Source organism: Myotis nattereri, assembly GCF_964212035.1.
Source record: "Myotis nattereri genome assembly, chromosome: 12".
Lineage (NCBI taxonomy): Eukaryota > Metazoa > Chordata > Mammalia > Chiroptera > Vespertilionidae > Myotis > Myotis nattereri.
The window spans coordinates 18417898-18433459 of NC_138087.1; positions in this window are offsets into that span (position 1 = coordinate 18417898).

Below are 15562 nucleotides of genomic sequence, written 5' to 3' on the forward strand. Positions count from 1 at the left end.
TGCGCAATTTAACAGGTTAAAAATAACATGTTTCTATATAAAAACGTATCTACAGAAAAAAAGGTCAGTGTGTCTGTTTTTGTTGTTGTTTTTTTCCTATTACAGCAAAAGCAAAAAGTGAAAGCCCAGATTTATATCCTTTCACTGAACATTTTCTTGACTTCAGCGTTCTTGCTTTAGGAACATTCACTAAAGTAAACTAGAAGTGAAGACAATCTTGGAGGAGATCCTGATCAAAGATCACAATATTTATTAAGACATTCATTCAAACCCATTAAAGGATATCAGAATTAGATGAGCTGCTATTGTGGACTGCGTAGAAAGTGAAAAAAAAAGTCAAAATACCGGGTTCATAATTATAGGCTACAAAGTCTACATTCCTAAAAAGTAGGAGGTGAATTTAACATTCATGGTTGAAATGTGTTTGAAATTTGTGCTTGCAGTTGTGACATTCGGAAAAACAATTACTGATTGAGCAGCAATGAATGGAAGGGAAAATCCATGCATACAACATTCCTGCAGGAAGCAAACATAATTCCTATAAATACTAATTTTGTAAACAAACTCAGTTTTTTTCCTATATATAATATAATCTCCTAATGAAGACGCTTGTCATAACTTTATTTTTCAAGACACTCTTCGGATTTATTATATTTTACCTGAATATTTCATATCATTTCATTATGCAATATGTACATATTGCAAAATGCCAAAATATGTATTGAAATGCATATGCTTGAAGCAAAGTTTGAATGATATTATGGAAGTGAGAGGATCATCCCAGTGCTTTAGGACACTTAGTCAATTAAGCAACCATTTGTTTAAATAGCAGGGGACTAAAGTGTTCATGTTTTATTCAAAATTAATATTTCCTTAAAGAAATGCTAAAACCTCATGGAACTTTACTCTTGCTTTTTACTGTCCTTCCCCATGGGTTTGTAAGTCTTAATGACAGAAACTCAGTAGTTGGGATTTTCATTGCTAACAATCAGAGGTCTCCTGGATGCACAAACATGTTCCTTTAGCAGGAACTGATTCTATAATAAGTCGGAGTGAATAAATCTTTTCAGGAAACTAAATGCTTATGTGCATAAGGAACATAAATTCTTTCATGATTCCCAATACCATGTGAAGATCTACATACTGTACATTTTACTTTGCCTCACATATACCTATATGCATTTATTTGCTTTTGTTCACACACGAGTATATAAATTTATTACTAAATGTATATAATGTGATAAGCAACTCACAAAAATTAGTGGTATTTGTGACTGGCTTCTTAGATACTAGTAAAGTGTGATGTTTTTAGAGACTATTCATTTTATACCACCTATTAGTACTTCATTTCTTTTTCTTTTTTACTAAGTAATATATATTCCATTTAATAGATACACCATGCTCTGTTTATCTATTTATTAGTTCATGGATTTTTGGTTTATTTCCACTTTTGGCCTAATTACCAAAGACCTTTACCAATTTAATAGTTTTTAGTATATTCACATTAGCATTGTTCTCTATTTCTCTTTAACTCCTCACTTCCTCCCCTACCTCAAGCACTAGGCAACTACTAATCCTATATAAAAAAGAGAAACATGTAAATTGACTGTCCCTTCGTTATACTCACAAGCCAATCAGGGTGAATATGCAAATTAACCTGACAAAGATGGTGGGTTAATTTGCATACACAGGTGCCAGGCGGAGAGCAGAAGCGGGAGAGTCAGCAGGTTGGGGGAACATGGCTCCCTCGGTTGCTCCCAGTGCATAGGGAGCACCAGGAATTCTGGGAATAGTAGTTTTGATGGCAGCCCCAGGACCGGAAGCAGAAGCCCAGAGAGCAGGGAGCACCAGGAATGCTGGGAATCATAGTTCTGGTGGCAGACGGATCCCCTAGACCAGCCCTGGGCAAACTATGGCCCACGGGCTTGATCCGGCCCGTTTGAAATGAATAAAGCTATTGAAAAAAAAAGACCATACCCTTTTATGTAATGATGTTTACTTTGAATTTATATTAGTTCACACAAACACTCCATCCATGCTTTTGTTCCGGCCCTCCGGTCCAGTTTAAGAACCCATTGTGGCCCTCGAGTCAAAAAGTTTGCCCACCCCTGCCCTAGACACTAGAGCAAAGTGAGCCTGAAGCAAGTTTGTTGCAGTGGGGGATGGAGGGAAGGCAAAGATGAGAGACATAAGTAAAATCAGAGTGTCTAGGAAAAATTAAAGGGAAGATATCCTAAAACTTCAAGGAAATCTCTACCAATGAAGCAAAGAAAAAAAAAAATGCCTCTATTATTCTGTGAGCAACAAACCAAACTAGGTTGGGGGTCTCAGGCAATTCGTTCATATGATTGCAAAGACAGAAACTCCCCGATTGGAGAGGGTGCAGGTTAGGCTGAGAGAAACCACCACCCCCCACCCCCATGCATGAATCTTCGTGCACCGGCCCCTAGTCTATTATATGTCTCTATAGATTTGCCTACTCTAGATATTTGATATCCATGAGATAATGAAATGAGTAGTATTTGTGACTGGCTTCTTACATGTAGCATGATGTTTTTAGGAATTATCAATTTTATACCATGAATCAGTATGTTCTTTTTTTTAAGTAATATTCCACTTAATAGATACACCATGCGAATATATATATATATATATATATATATATATATATATATATATATATACTGTGACAATACTGTGGTGAAGGCCTAGGGTGGGGTGGGGTCTGGGTGAAGAGGGAAAGGGAGAGAAAATGGTAGACATCTGTAATACTGTCAACAATAAAAAATAAACAAATAAAAAAATAATGCTGTTATCAATGTTTGTGTATAAGTTTTTATGTGGACATCTGTTTTCATTTCTTTCGGGTATATCTAGTAGAATTGCTGGGTCGATGGTGACACTATGTTATACCTTTTGAGGAATTGCCGGAATGTTTTCCAAGGAGTAAATCATTTATAATCCCACCAGCAATGTATTAGGGTTCCAATTTTCCACACTTGCCAACACTTGACATTATCTCTCATTTGATTATATCCATTTATGTACATATGAATTAATATCTTGTGTTCCAGATTTATATTTCCTTGAGAGGTAATGGTGTGAACATATTTTCATGTAATTAATGACCATTTGTATATCATATTTGAATAACATTTATTCAGATGATTTGCCTATTTTCAAAATGTTATTTGCCTTTTATTATTGATTTGTAAGAGTTATTTACGTATTCTAGATACAAGTCCTCTATCAAATATATAATTTGAAATATTTCATCTGACTCCCTGGATTGTCTTTTCACATTCTTGATGATATCATTGGAGCACAAAAGTTTTTAATTTTATTAAAATCCAAGGTGGTTTTGCTGTTGTTGCTTGTGTTTTGTTGTCTTCCTAAGAAACCATTTTCTTCTATTAGTTTTAAACTTCTAGGTTTTTATTAAATTTATTGGGGTTACATTGGTTAATAAAACTATATAGGTTTCAAGTATACTATTCAATGATACATCATCTGTATATTGCATTGTGTGTTCACCACCCAAAGTAAAATCTTCTTTCATCACCATATTTGCCTCCTTTTACACTCCACTACCTCTCTTCCCCCAGTTTTTGTCCCTTTGGTAATCACCATACTGTTGTCTATATCTCTGAGTTTTTGATTTTCATTTGTTCATTTGTTGCTTTCAGATTTATATCTCACATATAAGTAAAATTCTATGGTTCTTAACTTTTTCTGTCTAACTTATTTTGCTTAGCATAATATTCTCAAGATCCATCCATTTTGTCATAAATGGCATTACTTCATCTTTTCTTATGGCTGAGTATTACTATATTGTATATGTGTACCACATCTTCTTTATACAATTATCTATCAGAGGACACTGGTTATTTTCATATCTTGGCCATTGTAGTCCTTATATTTGGGTGTTTATTCCATTTTGTTAATTTTTATATAGTGTGGAATAACGATTCAATTTCATTCTTTTTCAGTTGCCCCAACTCCATTTGTTGAAAAGACTATTCTTTTATTTCTTGTGATAACCTTGTCAAAATAAAATGATCATATTGATAAAATTATTCTCTAGACTCTCAATTCTATTCCATTGATTTATATGCCTCTCCTTATGATATTACTACATTGTCTTGATTACAGTATCTTTAAAATCAGGGAGTGTGTTTTCCACCTTTATGCTTTTTCTCAGGTGCCTATTGAATTTCCATGTGACTTTTGGAATCAGCTTGTCAATTTCTGCAAATAAACCAGATAGAATTTAGATGAGAATTGGTAATGACATCTAATCTGTAAATCAATATTAAAGTAATCCCATCTTACTAGTATTAACCCTTCCAATTCAAAATTTGAGGTCTTTTCATTTATTTAGATCTCTTCTTATAACAATGTTTTATAATTTTCAGAGTACAAGATTTACACTTCTTTTATTAAACTTACTAGAGGCCCAGTGCATGAAATTCGTGCACTCGGGGTGCGGGTCCCTCAGGCCTGCACCCTCTCAGAGTCTAGGAGCCCCGAGATAGATCACCCCACAGAGGGAGGCTCCACCCACCTGGCTGGGGCTCTGGAATGGATTACCACCACAGAGCATGACCCCGCCCATTTGCTGCAGCCTGCCAGTGGGTGGCCTGGGACTCCCTCTGCAGGGCGATCCTGAGGTGGTGGCCAGGTCCTTAACCAATCATATCTCACCCGCTTTGGCTGGCCTGGCATCAGTGGGTGTCATAACATGATCATCCAGATGGTCGTTCCGCTGTTCGGCCGTTTAGTCAATTTGCATATTATGCTTTTATTATTATAGATATCTGACATTTTTTTATTTTTGATAGTATTACAAATGAAATTGTATTAACATATTTTCTGGATTATTTATTGCAAGTTTATAGACATGTAATTGGCTTTTGATATTAATCGTATATATTGCAACCTATGTGAACTTGCTTATTAGTTCTCATAGATTACTTTAGTGGATTCCTTAAGATTTAAAACATACTGAGATCACTTATCTGCAAATGGAGGTACTCCCATTTCTTCCTTTAGAATCTGCATTTATATTTTAATTTATTTTATTGCCCAGTTGCTTGGATGAGAACTTCCAGAATAATATTATAGAAATTGTGAGAGCAGACTTCCTGTCTTATCCCTCATTTTAGGGGGAAAATATTCACTTTTTGCTCAGTTAGTATGATATTAGGTGAGTATGTTTGTAGGCACTTTTTATAAGGTTGAGGAAGTTCTGTTCTAACCCTAGTTTGTTTAATGTTTATATAATGAAACTGTGTTAAATTTTGCCAAATATTGTTTTTATAGCTATTGAAGTGATCATGTGGCTTTTGTCCTTTATCTATTGATATAATATTTTTATTTATTGGATGTTAAAGCAAACGTGTCCCTGGGGTAAATTCCAGTTGTTCATGATGCATAATCCTTTTAATATGTTTCTCAGTTCAGTGTTCTCACATTTTGTTCACTATATTTACATGCCTATTCATAAGAGTTATTGGTCTGTAGTTTTGTTTTATGTCTTTGTCTATTTTTGGAATGAAGGTAAAAACAGACCTCATATAATGAGTTGGGAAGTATTGCATTCTCATATTTTTGGAAGAAGTTGTGAAAAAATGTTGCTAAGTATTATTTTTTAAGTATTTGGTATACATTGCTTTCTTTGGGCCTGGGCTTTCTTTGGGTATTTTTTCTTTTTATTATTAAACCAATCTTTTTGCTTGTTATAGGTGTAGTCAGATTTTCCATTTCATTTTGAGTCATTTTCAATACTTTTTGACTTACGAATTTTTCCATTTCACCAAAGTTAACTGCTGCTCCTAAGTATTAATAAGTTGTCTTTATTTAATCACAACAAAGTATTTTCTAATTTCCCTGACAATTTCTTCTTTTAACCATTGGTTATTTAGAAGTACATTAGTTAATTTCCACATATTTATTAATTTCCCAAATTTCATTTTGGTTTTGATTTCTAATTTAAATCCATTGTTATTAGAAAATGTAGTTAGTATGATTTCAATTCTCTTTAATTTATTAAGTCTAATCTCATGGCCTACCATATTGTCTTGCATAGAGAATAAAGAATATTTATTGTGTTGCCATTGGATGGCGTGTTCTGCGGATGCTTATTAGGTATAGTTGTTTTATAAAGCTGTTGAAATACATTATGTTCTTGGTGATATTTTGCCTAATAATTTTATCCATAATTGAAAGTATAATATTGAATTCCTCAACTATAGGTAAATTATACATTTCTCTCTTCAATTTTCTAAATTCATGTTTTATGTAATTTAGGGCTCTGTTATTAGGTGCCTATATATTAAAAATTATATCTTCCTGCTAAATGGACTCTAATTATTATAAAGTGACCTCCTTTTTTTATATCTCTAGTAACATATTTTGTCTCTAGGAACATAGTGTAAAGTCTATTTTGTCTTAAGTTAAATCTGACATTTGAGCCATTTCCCAGTAAGTGCTGTTGCTTGATTCTTTTCCTCTATATTAATCTCACTGTCCTATGTTTCTACATTTTTCTCTTTGTTTTTTGTTATAAAGTAGACTACCTATTTATTCATTCATTTCTTTGGCCTCCCCTTACTAGACTGAGAGCTTCATGCTCTTAGTCATGGAAGAAAATAATGAGTTTAATTTTGGATATGTGATAATTACTATTTTATTATATATCTTGTTGTGATGTTGGTTAATAAAAAATTATATGTATTATATGTTTCGAGTGTACAATTCTACGATATATCATCTGTATATTGTATTGTGTATTTACCACCCAAATAAAATTTCCTTCATCATACATTTGATTCCCTTTACTATTTAATGTTGCCCACCCCCCGACTCCCCCTCCCTCTGGTAACCACCATACTGTTTTCTGTGTCTATTAGTTTATGTTTGTTTGTTTTTCTTGTTTGTTCATTTGTTGCTTTCAGTTTTATTTCCCACATATAAGTGAAATGATATGGTTCTTGACTTTTCTGTCTGAATTATTTTGCTTAGCAAGATATTTTAAGCAATACACCATTTGCAACAGCATGGATAGAACTGGAGAGCATTATGTAAAGCAAAATAAGCCAGTCGGAGAAAGATAAGTATCACATGATCTCACTCATATGTGGAATAAAATGAAAAACATAAAAAACATAAACTGATGAACAAAAGCAGATCCAGAGACAGAGAAGCACCGAACAGACTGTCCAACCCCAGAGGGAAGGCGATGAAGACCTGCGCTGGGGGGCGGGGGCAGCTGGCAGAGGTCAATGGGGGGAAAAGGGAACAAATGTAATATTTTCAATAATAAAGAATTAAAAAATATAGCATATTGCAGCAACTCTGAGTACTGATCCTCATCTTATCTCAGAGCTTGATTTTGTTACGTTTATGTAGCGATTTGACTGGAAAATTTTGGTATAAAATCTGTTTCTCTGTTACCTGGCTCCTCAGAGGCTCAGGCTTGGACATGTGGACAGTTACACTTGGATGACAGGGCGTCTTTTCAGGATCCTGATCTCTCAGTTAGGCTGCCTTCCTCTGCTGGTATCATATACAGCTATTAGGCTTCGCCAGTAACAAATGATTGCTCTGTAATTGTTGATGACACTTTGGAGTATACTTTCCTACACAGTCTGATTCGATTCAATCTGGGCTCCTTTGCAAGGGTAGATTTTGAAGCAAGTCTTTGAGATTTGTTCTGACACCAGAGGGCCTTTCTCAGTTATAGGTTTGCCTAAGAAATGTTTTGTTCATTTGTTGTATACCTTTAGGACAATTCCCATACACATTAAGTACTTTTTGAAGTAATTTTACCAGTCTTGTTTGTTTTTCTAGGAAGTGAATCCATGACATTTCTCACACTACCAATTGAAAGTATAAGTTGTATATTAATATTTATAATAGAACTCTGTCAATTTTGACACTCCAATGGATATAATAAAGTTCAGACTCAACAAGCTTATTTGTTTGGGGGTCTATCATAATCGTCATTATGAAAATAAGCAGAAATACTCACATATATTAATGCTTAAAGGTTCAAGACAACTATCTAATAATTGAAGTTCCCTATACTTTCTGCAGGCACCCCATTGTCAAGCTGTCCATTTATGTCATCTTGTATTTTCCTGTGATTTTTCCGACAATCAAAAACACGACCAGTAATTAGAGCATTGTCCCCATCTGCCAAGATTGCAGGTTTGATCTTCACTTAGGGCACCTACAAGAATCAACCAATGAATGCATAAATATGTGAAACATCAAATTAATTTCTCTCTCTCAAAATTAATTTTAAAAATTAACAAAAAACACCTACATAATCTTAAGTCAGATAATGGGATGAAAATTGTGAGCATTTAAGTAGGCTGGCACTAAGGTATGAGAAGCTGTGGGTCCAAGCACAGCGAAATACGCCAGTTGGAGAAAGATAAGTATCTGACTTTACCAATTAATCTTATTAAATTTTCAAACGATTCATTAAATTTTCAAATTTTAAAAATTATTCATCTGAGATATTCTAGCCCTTTATTAATGAAAAAGTAAAATACTCCAGAACATATGGAGCTTTATTAACGATATAAATTTATACCTATATAAATTAAAATGTTAGATTTGTAATAAAATTTAAGTCACAAATTACAGACTTTCTGAAGGACTACATGGGGAATCTGGTTCAGTTTAACATACCACCCTCAATATATCTCTGTCAATACATTTCTACTCAATGATTAGTGTTACAAATAGGGTTACAAGAACATATTTATTACATTTTTCTTTGTGAAAGTGAATAAATGTTGTTAAATACCTCACAGATATTTAATTATCATCTCTTGGCTTCATAAAATAGTCAATTTCTCATCACAAATTTTCTCATAAATATTATGCTGTAATAATTACATTCACCTTCTATGCTTTGTCCTTCTTTTCCAAAAGAGCATAATGAGATTATATGAGTGAAATGAGTGACACAGATCAGTAACATAAGACTGGAGAAGATATCATTTTTTAAATAGAAGATTCAAGAATGCACTGTTAATGACTGAGTAGAAAACAAATCACAGTTGATAAAAATTTGGGTTGAGAGACATTTTTATGTATAGTTTCAATAATACTAAGTTTATACAACAATTCAAATTGAACTATTTATTGACAGATATTTTTCATCTGTTTTCTATTAGTGATAAAAGATAATCTCTTCATTAAGTTTCCCATGTACAGGTTATGTAATATAATATCAATCCTGTTTATAATATACATTTTCTTAGCTAAACTTGTATCCATAGAATCAAAGCCATCTTTAGTACTATTTTATTTATGACATATTCTCAATTAAATTAGGGTCTGCATGAAAGAGTTTTCTCTACATAAATTACTCTACCAATGAGGAAATTGCTTTATAAGTAGAACATCGAAAATGCAAAGAATATTTTCAAAATGTACAATTCAAAATAAAACCCAAAACCTGAAACCGTTTTCATTTTCCTACTATTAAAGAAAAAAAAAAAACAGCATTAAGCAAATAAATGTGTAAAACTGATTGTTTATTCTTTTTCTGGAGTAGCAATAAACTCCAGTCCATGTAAGGAGATGATTTATTGTGGGTATTTTGTTCTCATCCTCTACAAAAGTGAAATTGGTGTCTTTAAATATCAACACTGCCCCTGGTCTCATAAGCTTTTGCCAAACAGAGCATAAGGTTTGACATTCAGTGATGATTCCAGCTGCATGTATGTGGAAATGCTCTTGCAAGGTTGTTTTATTTCCTATTTGCCGCACTTCATACCACAGAGTAGTACCTAAAAGTTAAAGGCATTTTCTTGAAATGAGCCACCTGATAAAACAGCGCATAAGAAAGAGGCAGTAGGGTGCAGTGCAAGTGCGCTGTGAGAGCGGGTAAACCAGATGTCAGCAATGCTTGAGCTCAGTTGTGGATGTGTTAATTTTCCCCCAGATCTGCTCAGGAAGCTGGCAGCAGAATCCCTTGCCTCACAGATCAGGGAAATAGCTCAGAGAAGGCTCAGAGGCAGAAAGTGCAACTGACAGGGAAAATTCATTGAAGCCTTTTGAAGCCTTTCTTTTTTTTCTTTTTCTTTTTTTTTTAAGAGAAAGTGAGACTGTTTTTATGCAGTTTTTTTGTTTGTTTGCATAAAAGCAGACTTAAACCACAAAGATTATAATTTAATGGGATTAAATAGAATAGGATTTATTGAACTCTAGGTTACCTGATTGCGCTAATCAAGCCCTACTCTTTATATATGGATCAAAAGGAAAAATGGACAGTTAAGTGAATTAGTGAACATTATTCTCTGAGTCTATGACAAAACGAATAATTCAATCCATGTGATTAGATTTAATAAACAGTCTTCTTATCCTGAATTGACGATGAAATATTTCAGTGAACATTCAGCATTTATCCTTGCAATAGTTTATTAAGAATGAAAATCAGCTATGTGTGGACCATCAGCATCATATCTCCATATAATTGATATTTTGTTTTTGAATGAACATTTTGGTTTTGCAACTCATGAAACCAAAATTGAACCAAAAGTAAGTTCTTTTTATTCATCTTTCCTACAAATACTTGTTTAGTAAAGTTCTATGATAAGGTGACAGTTGTCCATCAATATCTATTCTCCCAGTATGCTACAACAGAACAATGGAATTTTATCTGTATATCCAGCTGGTCAGAATACTGTATTTTACAACCTCTCTTATAGTTAAGTTTTGTTATATGACTAATTAACAGCCTAAGGTATATATTGGAAGTTATATGTGTCACTTTGCAAAAATGTCTTCTGTTTCCTACTTCCTGCTGACTAGAATGCAGACGTGGTCGCTACAGAGCTGGAGGTGAAGGTAAAGCATCCATCTCAAAGCTTAAGGCTTTGAAACAAGACTCTGGGGGGCGGGGGGGGGGGAGGGTGAGGGCATGTGTGCGTGTGGGGGAGGTCGGGGGGTAGGGGAGGCTGGAGGAAGGTCAATGGGAGAAAAACGGGAGACATATGTACTACTATCTGTAATACTTTAAACAATATTTTTTTTAAAAAAGTGAATAAAAAAAAGAAAATTAAAAAAAGAAAAAGAAAAAAGAAACTCAATGACATAACATTGTCACTGGGAATGTCATACCAGCCCTGGAACACCTACGGGGAATTTTATGTGACCAAGAAACAAACCTCTGTTTTAATTAAGCCATGGCTACTTTGGATTTTGTAATTGTCAGCCAAATCTTAGTCTAACTGTTGTGTCCCTACATGTACCAGGAACAACTGTAGACACTGTTAAAAAAAAATGTCCCTGCTCGCATGAAACTTACATTCTGGTGCAGGTTAATATCAATGGGTTCAAGGGATAGGAAGTCCAAGGTGGACCATTTTCTCTGTTACATTAGTGTAAGGGGCTGCAGAGTTCTACGATAGGGCGACATTTGACAGAAACCTTAAGCATGCAGAGAAGTGAATCATGCTGAAGCTTGAGGAGCAAACCATTTCAAATCCTAAGGTAGGAGTTTATTTCCCTTGGAAAGTTGGAGGCTAGTGTGCTAGGAGCAGAATGAATGGTGAAAAGATCGGTGGAGAATAAAAGACCTCACAGGTGATTAAAGGACTCTGGCTTTTACATTGGTTGGATGAGAAGCAATCAGAAGTGTCTTGTGTGGAGAAGAAACATAACTCTGGAACATTTATATTGGCCACTCTGACAACGGTGTTTGCCTGAATAAAAGGCGGTCATAGTCTCACCAAATGTTGAAAAAAAATTTTTGAACAATATGTGATCCTATCATGCAATAATTTTGCTCGAGATCAGAAATGTGATGGTGTTTTCTGAATATAAACCACGATTTGTATATATGAACTGCTCTGACCCATATGCTGAGATTTTATATTCAGCATATGTCTATTTTTAATCTTCACAGCAATCTTAAGATATTTCAAATTCTGATTTTACGTCTGAGGAAAACATGAACAGAGGTTTTCCAAGGTTACATGTAGAATCAGTAATTATAGAAACAGTTTTCAAACTTGGAAAATCTGAGTCTAGACTTGCTTGCCTTCCTAGTTAATCTCTTAGCCATTACGCAATATTGCCTTCCAGTTCAATTATCCTACAGCACGTTTAAAGACAGAAAGCACCTGCGGAGTGACTTTTACATTAATAAGAAAAGAAATCATATCATACAATTGAGAGAGCAGATTAGACAATGCACACTAGCCGCGATTTTCCTTGACTGCATTTTGTGTCACCGGGATAAGTATACATATATCATTATGATTTAATCTCATCCACACCTCTGGTAAAAGAGGGATAAAATGTCTCAAATTCATAGTAGTTAATAACAGCCCTTTGGTGTTTTGTTTATTTCTAACTGGTGAAGAATTAATTTGTCATGCCCCAGGGGGTGCCAAGCTCCAATTAACACCCCATGTGTGGTCAGCACATTTGTAATGGATTGGCTGTGGCCTATGAGAGAAGCAAGAGGCTCAGGTCCCGACACTAACAAGTGTTGGGTCCACAGTTTGCGGGCCTCGTGCTAATTTGGGGGTAGGTACAAGGAGGTAGCGAGCTCATTAGTTACTTACTGAATAGTGGAGTATCACACCAGCCATTTCAAAATTGGAAGATATCAAACAAACTGTATTTTGATTATATTGTCTCTAAGGATGCTGTACTGGTTACAAGGTAATAGGTAAAACTCTTCTTTTCTGAAAAGTTAAAGGAGTTCAAATTCTTAAGCTACATATAGTTAGTGACATTCACAATTTCAGAAAATATCTGCTAGTTTTATCTAGCTAAACAATCACGTGACAACCTGCTACTTGTCATAGGCAGTCATATTTGGATCACGTTAGTAATAATTTTGACCTAGATTATTCAAAGATAGGATTGAAATTTAATCATTAATAAGCGGCTTATTAATGTAACTAGAGGCCCGGTGCACAAAAATTTGTGCACTCGGGAGGAGGGTACCTCAGCCTGGCCTGTGCCCTCTCGCAGTCTGGGACCCCTTGGGGGATGACCACCTGTGACTTAGGCCTGCTCCCCAGGGCATTGGGCCTAAGATGCCAATCAGACATCCCTCTGGCAGTCCAGCAGACCTCAGGGAATGTCCACTTGCCAGCGGGGAGCAGACCTAAGCTGTAGTCGGACATCCTTAGCCCTGCTGAGGAGGCAGGAGAGGCTCCCACCACCACCACTATACTAGAAGCCATCAGCCTGGCTTGTGGCTGAGCAGAGATCCTCCATGTGGGAGCGCACTGACCACCAGAGGGCAGCTCCTGCATTGAGTGTCTGCCCTCTGGTGGTCAGTGTGTGTCATAGTGACCAGTCATTCCCAGTCTTTCTGTTGTTAGGGTCAGTTTGCATATTACCCTTTTACTATATAGGATAGAGGCCTGGTGCATGGGTGAGGACCGGCTGGTTTGCCCTGAAGGGTGTCCCGGATCAGGGTAGGGGTCCCGCTTGGGTGCCTGGCCAGCCTGGATCAGGGTCTGATGGCTGTTTGCAGCTGGTCACACCCCCTTCAGGGTGGGGGTTCCCACTGGGGTGCCTGGCCAGTCTGGGTGAGAGGCTGAGGGCCGTTTTCAGGCTGACCTGCGACTAAAGTTCCCAGCCTCTCCTTTTTTTCTTTTTCTTCTTTTTGTATTATGGGATTTATTTTCTATAATTGAAACTCTGTTGCCTTCCCTGGTGCTCCCAGCTCTGAGGCTGGCTGGCTGAAAGCAGGTATCTGGGTTTGTTTAGCTTCTATAATTGAAACTTTGTTGCTTTCGGAGCTGTTGCTTTTAGAGCTTAGAGCTGGGTGTTAGCAGGTGGGGAACCTTGGCTTCCTCCATCACTGGAGCAAGCAAACCTCCTGCTCACTTCAGCTGCGTGGCTGCTGGCCGCCATCTTTGTTGGCAGTTAATTTGCATATCGCCCTGATTAGCCAATGGTAAGCATAGCAGAGGTATGGTTAATTACCCTTTTTGTCTTTTATTAAATAGGATAGAAATCAAGGTTCTTCTCCATTTGCAAGGTTATTGTAGTAATTGTTAATGTCCCTTAGCCTTTGTATTTAATATGGCAATGCTTATAACCCAAGGTGAATTTTAAATGATGGAGAAATAACTGTAAATGTACAAAAGTGAGATATTAATAAATTTAAAAAAATGGTGACAAAGAATATGTAATTGAGGTTTATTTTTTAATTTATCTTTACTGTTAAAAGTACTACAGATGTCCCATTTTCTTTCCCCATTGACCCCTTCTAGCCTGCAACTACCCCATGCCCCAGGCCTTCACCCCGCTATTGTCTGTGTCCATGGGTTATGCATATATGCATACAAGTTCTTTGGTTGATCTCTTCCCACTCACCCACTCACCTCTGCCTCCCTCTGAGATTCAACAGTCTGCTCCATGCTTCTATGTCTCTGGGTCTATTTGGTTCAACAGTTTATTTTGTTCCTTAGATTCCACATATGAGTGTGAACATGTGATATTAGTCTTTCTCTGAATGGCTTATTTCACTTAGCATAATACTCTCCAGGTCCTTCCATGCTGTCTCAAAGGGTAAGAGATCATTGTTTTTTATTATGGCATAAATGAACCACAGCTTTTTTTATCCACTCATCTACTGATGGGCACTAGGGTTAAGTGAAGTTTTAATAAAGAAAATGAGCAATAATTACCAGTCATATCATGGCACAATCTCCCTTTAGTGTTAACTGCATTTCAGTCTTTTTTTTCTTTTCAGGATTGTGGGGTGGGAGTGGCAAACCACAACACTGTGCTATATAAACACTAATTTCTAAAGGTTTTATTTTATCTAAATGGTGAAATACCATGCAAGTAATCCCATCTTAGCCAAAATTTAGAAATGCAGTGTGCCAAAAGGCAACTTTCACAAATAAGAATGAATTACTATTTTAAAACATTGCATTTTACTTAGTTCATGATCTGAATCCATCAGTGCCTTATGTGCCCACACCTACTGACCAGCACTTCTCTCTTCTCTGTATCTTCTTCCCAGCATCACCCATTCTGTAATTGAATGGTTAGGGTGAGGATTGTTTCATTTCAACTTGGAGCCATATTTTGAATGAATCCCCGACAGGAAGCAAGAAAAATAGAAACTCTCTCTTTTCACCATCATCTGCTGGAGTAAACAGTTCTATTTTAGGAGCCTGAAAAAGACATTCATTGCTCTGATTATCAGGGGCTGCTGTTTTTGAAGAACATGGCCAAGTGACAGAGCTGCAAGAGAAAAGACTAAGAGAACTGACCGGGAGGCTGCAAGTAGCCAAGTTGTTTCCTCCACGCAGACCATTAAATGATGTTGTCTCCCTTATGATGTCAGTGAAGCAAACGATCACGATTGTTTTTGTCTTTCAAGACAAGGACACTCAAGAAAGTTTTTTCTGTTTAAAAGCACCCATTACAGAAAAGGATAGGATACTAAAACCAAGGCATCCAATAAAACCTTTTATTGAATAATGAAAGAAGGATGATATCAATATGTTTGGTTTGGTTTTTTTTATCTGGTCAAGAAATTTCTCTGTAACAGTCTTTC